Here is a 7,057-nt window from a genome sequence, read left to right on the forward strand (position 1 = left end):
GTGGTGGTGGCGGCTGGTGGTGGTGGTGGTGGCGGCTGGTGGTGGTGGCAGCTGGTGGCGGCTGGTGGCGGTGATGGCGGCTGGTGGTGGTGGTGATGGCGGCTGGTGGCGGGCGGTGGCGGACGGTGGCGGCTTGTGGCGGCTGGTGGTGGCGGCGGTGGTGGGTGGTGGTGGTGGTGGTGGGTGGTGGTGGCGGCTGTGGTGGGTGGTGGCGGTGGTGTCGGCGGCGGCTGTGGTGGGTGGTGGCGGCGGCGGCTGTGATGGGTGGTGACGATCGGCGGTGGGGGGGGCTGGTGGCTGCTGGCGGTGGCGGCTTGCGGTTGCGACTGTGGCAACGGGCAGTGACGGCTGATAGCTGGCGGTGGTGGCGGCTGGTGGCAGGTGGTGGTGGCGGCTGGTGGTGGCGGCTGGTGGTGGTGGCAGCTGGTGGCGGTGATGGCGGCTGGTGGTGGTGGTGGCAGCTGGTGGCGGTGATGGCGGCTGGTGGTGGTGGTGGTGGCGGCTGGTGGCGGTGGTGGTGGCGGCTGGTGGTGGTGGTGGTGGCGGCTGGTGGTGGTGGCAGCTGGTGGCGGCTGGTGGCGGTGATGGCGGCTGGTGGTGGTGGTGGTGGTGGGTGGTGGTGGTGGGTGGTGGTGGCGGCTGTGGTGGGTGGTGGCGGTGGTGTCGGCGGCGGCTGTGGTGGGTGGTGGCGGCGGCGGCGGTGATGGGTGGTGGCGGCGGTGGTGGTGGGTGGTGGTGGCGGCGGCGGTGATGGGTGGTGGCGGCGGTGGTGGTGGGTGGTGGTGGCGGCGGCGGTGATGGGTGGTGGCGGCGGTGGTGGTGGGTGGTGGCGGCGGGTGGCGGTGGTGGGTGGCAGTGGCTGGTGGCGGGTGGCGGCTGGTGGTGGGTGGTGGCGGCGGGTGGTGAGTGTCGGTGGTGGGTGGCGGTGGCTGGTGGCGGGTGGCGGCTGGTGGTGGCAGGTGGCGGCTGGTGGTGGGTGGTGGGTGGTGGCGGCTGGTGGTGGGTGGCGGGTGGCGGCGGGTGGCGGCTGGTGGCGGCCAGCTGGGACACACCCTTCACCACTGAAGGTCTGAGCACAACTAACCATGTCTCTCTCACCCACCAGCCCAGTGTTGCCAGCTCGCGCTCTCAAAATGTTTCCTTCAAAGATTGTATATTATCTTTGAACAACAAGTTTGATTATCAAAGAAATAATGCATATATTATTGTCACATTAATACTGTGCAATATCTTATTACATTCCTGCTAAATAATTATAATTTGAAACAGGACAAAAAATCCAACATATATATAAAAACCAACATTAGAGATCACGAGGCCTAGACCTCGCCTGTGACCACACATCCTGCCTCCCTGGCCTGCTACCCTCTCACACCTCACACTCTTAACTCACTCTCACTCTCAATCACTCTTACGCACTATTACTCACTCTTACTCTCAATCACTCTTACACACTATTACTCTTACTCTCAATCACTCTTACGCACTATTACTCACTCTTACTCTCAGTCATCCTTACTCACTCTCATACTCACTCTTACTCTGTCACTCTTACTCTCTGTCACTCTTACTCTCTGTCACTCTTACTCTCTGTCACTCTTACTCTCTGTCACTCTTACTCTGTCAGTCTTACTCTGTCACTCTTACTCTCTGTCACTCTTACTCTCTGTCACTCTTTCTCTCTGTCACTCTTACTCTCTGTCACTCTTACTCTCTGTCACTCTTACTCTGTCACTCTTACTGTCACTCTTACTCTCTGTCACTCTTACTCTCTGTCACTCTTACTCTGTCATTCTTACTCTCTCTCAGTCACCCTTACCCATTCATACTCACTCTCTCACTCTTACTCTCATACTCTTACTCTCAATTACTCTTACTCTCAATCACTCTTACTCCCAATCACTCCTACTCCCAATCACTCCTACTCTCAATCACTCCTACTCTCATTCTTACTCTTACTCTTACTCCCAATCACTCTTACTCTCAATCACTCTTATTCTCATTCTTACTCTCACTCTTACTCTTACTCCCAATCACTCTTACTCCCAATCACTCTTACTCTCAATCACTCTTACTCTCAATCACTCTTACTCTCAATCACTCTTACTCTCATTCTTACTCTTACTCACTCTACTCTCAATCACTCTTATTCTCATTCTTACTCCTACTCCCAATCACTCTTACTCCCAATCACTCTTACTCTCAATCACTCTTACTCCCAATCACTCTTACTCTCAATCACTCTTACTCTCAATCACTTTTACTCTCAATCACACTTACTCTCAATCACTCTTACTCTCAATCACTCTTACTCTCACTCTAACTCTCAATCACTCTTACGCACTATTACTCACTCTTTCTCTCAGTCATCCTTACTCACTCTCATACTCACTCTTACTCTGTCACTCTTACTCTCTGTCACTCTTACTCTCTGTCACTCTTACTCTCTGTCACTCTTACTCTCTGTCACTCTTACTCTCTGTCACTCTTACTCTGTCACTCTTTTTCTATCACTCTTACTCTCTGTCACTCTTACTCCCTATCACTCTTACTCTGTCATTCTTACTCTGTCATTCTTACAAAGTTCGCTAATTCTGTAAGTATCATATTTCATTTAGTGGGGAAACCCTTGCTTCTGTCCTATAGAGACTCGGTAAGGTATGCCTACATTCTTGGACTACCTTATTCACTTTTGGAACAATTAAATGTTTCATTTGTTTTAGAAACTATCAGTTTCATTTATTTAGTAGGATTTTCTTGCCCTTATTCTCTTACATTGAGTACCGGGTACAAGATTTCCTGCGCTTTGATTGACTAATCATTTACCATTCTAAAATTAACATTAATTGTTAAATATTAAATTCCACTGGATAGTTACCAGTTGCCACGTTACCCTGTTACTGACACTTACCATATCACAAGTATTCGTTGTACATATATTTGCTATTTTTTACCATGTTTCGTCTCCCAGCTTTTCGTAAGGATCCAGCAGGTGAAATAGGAACCTTAAGTCGTGCTAAGAGGGTCGAATTACAAACTCTTGCACACGAGTATTAACTAGATGTTCCCCATGGAGCCAACAAAAATGAATTGCATAACTTAATAATGGATCACCTCTTAGATGAAGGGACGATTGACTCTGAAACTCACGAAACTTACTCTATTGCAGATAAACATGATCTGGCAAATATGAAACTCAAGCTCGAACTTGCAAAACTCGAGCGGGAGCAACAGCAAGAAGCTCTACAAATCAGGAAAGAAGAAGCTGCAATAAGGAAAGAAGAGCAAGAAAGAGAGGCTGCCCTGGCGAAAGAAGCCCTCCAACAACAAAAAGAAGCTCTACAACTGAGTGAAAGAGAAGCTGCAATCAGGAAAGAAGAACAGGAACGTGAGACTGCACTACTCCATGAGCGTGAGCGAGTACAGCTTGAAGCAAAACAACGTCACCTGGAGATACAACGCGAGCATGACAAACAGCAAGCTGAGATGGCTATAACATGTCATCAACGAGAACTCACGTTGGAAACTACACACCACACTCAGCGCCAACAAGCTACCGCTAGTCTTTCCGTAAGTTTCAATGTCTCCCATGCAAGTAAGTTAATGCCACCATTCGTTGAGACAGATTGATGTCTTTTTTACCACTTTTGAGACCCTAGCTAATAAACTTAGCTGGCCTGCTGATCAATGGTCTACCCTTCTCAGAGTGCATCTCACAGGTAGAGCTGCAGTTACTCTCAGTACCTTAGCGTCTGAGAATGACTACCAGACCCTGAAGGAAGCAGTGTTGGATGCCTACCTTCTTTCCACCGAAAGCTACAGACGAAAATTTCGTGATCATCTAAAGGCAAGTACCACCACCTTTCTAGAATTTGCCAATACCAAGAAAAGATATTTCATGAAATGGCTGGAAGCAGCATATGTCTCTACATTTTCAGAGCTCATCAACCTCATGCTAGTTGAGGAATTCCTGAGACGTGTTCCCCCTTCCGTCCGTTTATATTTAGCAGATAAAGAAGAGATCGACTAAATCAAATGTGCGAAATCGGCTGATACCTACAGCCTCATCCACCGGCTTACACCATCACCACCTCCCAGTAAGAAGTCTTGGTATAGTTATGATAAAGTAGGTGCAGATCAAGCAAGCTCTCAATTGTATTGTAAGTATTGCAAACTCTATGGACATACCATAGATAGATGTGGGAAAGCTCAATACAAAGGCAATGAAACAACTAAACCCAAACAGACTCCTCCTAAGTCCGGTAAGCCTGTGATGAATGTTGGTGTTCCTATTAATGATCTTTCTCTCTTCAGCAAACACCTGTATCCTGGAACTGTCTCTAACAACGGTACAGATTCGGAGGGACGTTCCAAATTGAAGATCTTGAGGGACACAGCGGCTCTTCAGTCCATAATATTGAAATCGGCTGTGCCTAACATCACCTACACCGGGGAAACCATCCTTATCACTGACCTCACTGCTACCACTCCGTATCCACTCGCCAGAGTCCACCTGGATTGTCCTTTTGTGACCGGTGAAGTCCAAGTCGCCATCAGGGAAAAGCCTTTTCCCATGTCTGGAGTGCAACTTCTCCTGGGCAATGACTTGGCAGAAGATCTGCAACCTTCCAACCTGATCATCATGGACAAACCCCAGGTGTGTAACACTGTAGTGGACAATCCCATCTTTAAGTATGTTCCAGCAGAGGTCCAAGAAAGTGATGAAGTTTCTCCTCCGGTTTTGGTGACCACCCGTGCACAAGCTGCACGCCCGCAACCAGCTGACTCTACTGCAACCGCTGTCCCTCAAGACCATCAGAATCTACCACCAAATCTTACTATGTTGGAGTTCTGTAAGTTACAGAGGGAGGATCCTTCATTAACACCATTATTCTTCCAGGCTGAGACTCAACCTCACAGTATCCCTGGGTTCTTCCTACAGAATCAGTTGCTCTACCGCAGGTACAGACCCAGTAAGCTGAAGGAGGATGACGACTGGGCAAATGTCGAACAACTAGTGGTTCCCACCAGCCTACGGCCCGATATTCTACACCTGGCCCACGGAGCTCTTTCTCACTATGGTTTTAACAAAACCTACCACGGAATCAGACAAGAATACTACTGGCCAGGTATGGTTAAGGACGTCAAAAAGTACGTGCAACAGTGTCATACATGTCAGATGGCAGGTAAACCTAACATCTCTATTCCCCAGGGCCCCATTGACTCCTATTCAGGTGCCTGCGGAACCTTTCCACAGACTCATCATAGACTGTGTTGGTCCTTTACCCCGGACCAGTTCTGGCAACGCCTATATACTAACTATCTTGTGTCCTACCACGAGATTCCCCATAGCAGTTTCAGTAAAGAACATTACGGCTGCTACTGTGGTGAAACAACTAATGAAGATCTTCACCCAGTACGGATTTCCAAGAGAGGTTCAAAGTAACTGTGGCACCAACTTCACCAGTGATCTCTTCAAGAAGACACTGGAAGAGTTCAACATCACTCAGGTATTGTCCAGCCCCTATCATCCTGCTTCACAGGGTTCTCTTGAACGTAGTCATCAGATTATTAAAGCACTCCTAAAGAAATTTTGCAATGAAACCTTGAAGGACTGGGATAAACAACTTGACCTCATTATGTGCATTTTCAGAAGTCTCCCCCAATGAGTCTCTAGGAGTATCTCCTTATGAGATGCTCTACGGACGTAAGTGCCGCACTCCTCTCAAAGCTTTCAAAGACTCTCTACGTAATGCCACCTTCAGTGACCCTCAGAATGTGCCCCAGTTTCTTCAAAACTTAAAACACATTCTAGAGAGAGTACTTAAATTTGCTAATGACAATCTATTGAAAGCTCAGGAGAGGATGAAGACTAATTTCGACCAACGCAGCAAACTAAGGAAATTTAAACCAGGAGACTTCGTGTTGGCATATTTTCCTATCCCAGGTTATCCATTGGAAAAGAAGTTTTCAGTACCTTACCGCATCAAAGAGTGCAGGAACAATCACAACTACATTCTTGAAACTCCAGATAGGCGGCGGAAGACCCAGTTGTGCCACGTCAACCTCCTAAAGCAGTATCAAGGTACTCCCCCCACTGTGTTGGTATCATAATCCACCTTTAAAGGTCCATACCTCCACAGTGAGACCTTCCCTGCTTCTCCTCCCGAAAGCACTAACACTGAGTCAGTGCCTTCCAACTCGGAAATCCTTAATGATCTTCATACCTATTTGCAGGACAGTAATAGTGCTCCTCTCATCAGAATCTTCAAGGAACATCAGAAGTTGTTCAGCGATGATCCACAGGAGTGTAATGTGGTTCAGCACGACATCCAGCTACTCCCTGACACCCGGCCGATTCGTCAACCTTTCTACAGAATCATCCCGAACAAGAAGGAAGTCATGCGTGCTGAGGTACAGTACCTCCTGGATCATGGGCTGGCCATCCCTTGTGAGTCCCCTTGGGCCTCACCCTGCATCTTGGTGCCGAAACCGCAAGGTAAAGTGAGGTTGTGTACTGATTACCGAAAATTGAATCTTGTGACTGTCAAGGATGCTTACCCATTATCTAGAATAGATGACATCCTTGACGCCCTTGGAAATGCTCGGTATCTATCAAAGTTAGACTTACTCAAGGGATACTACCAAGTATGTTTGACAGAGCGAGCTAAGGAAATATCTGCCTTTACCACTCCCTTTGGCATATACCCAGCAAACAATTTTAGGTTGCCACAACATATCTGGAAAGTATTTGAAAGTATTGGAAACGTTTGTTTTATCGTATCAGATACGATATTGTGTGTGGACTTAAATAGGTTTCCAAAACTTATAACCAAGACATATGTATCTAACACTAATTTGAGATGTTGTGGCAACTTACACTCCTAACATGAGTCATTCATAATCCATTCATACACCAATATGAATCTCTTGTGAAAGGTTTGAGCCTTATCTGAACCCTTTTCACATCTTTGTGTTTAAAGTTAAATTTCTTGAAATTAAATTATATTATTTTATATTATATTATATTATTTTTATTATATTTTATTTTATAATT

This window comes from Procambarus clarkii, chromosome 7 (assembly GCF_040958095.1).
Source record: "Procambarus clarkii isolate CNS0578487 chromosome 7, FALCON_Pclarkii_2.0, whole genome shotgun sequence".
NCBI lineage: Eukaryota > Metazoa > Arthropoda > Malacostraca > Decapoda > Cambaridae > Procambarus > Procambarus clarkii.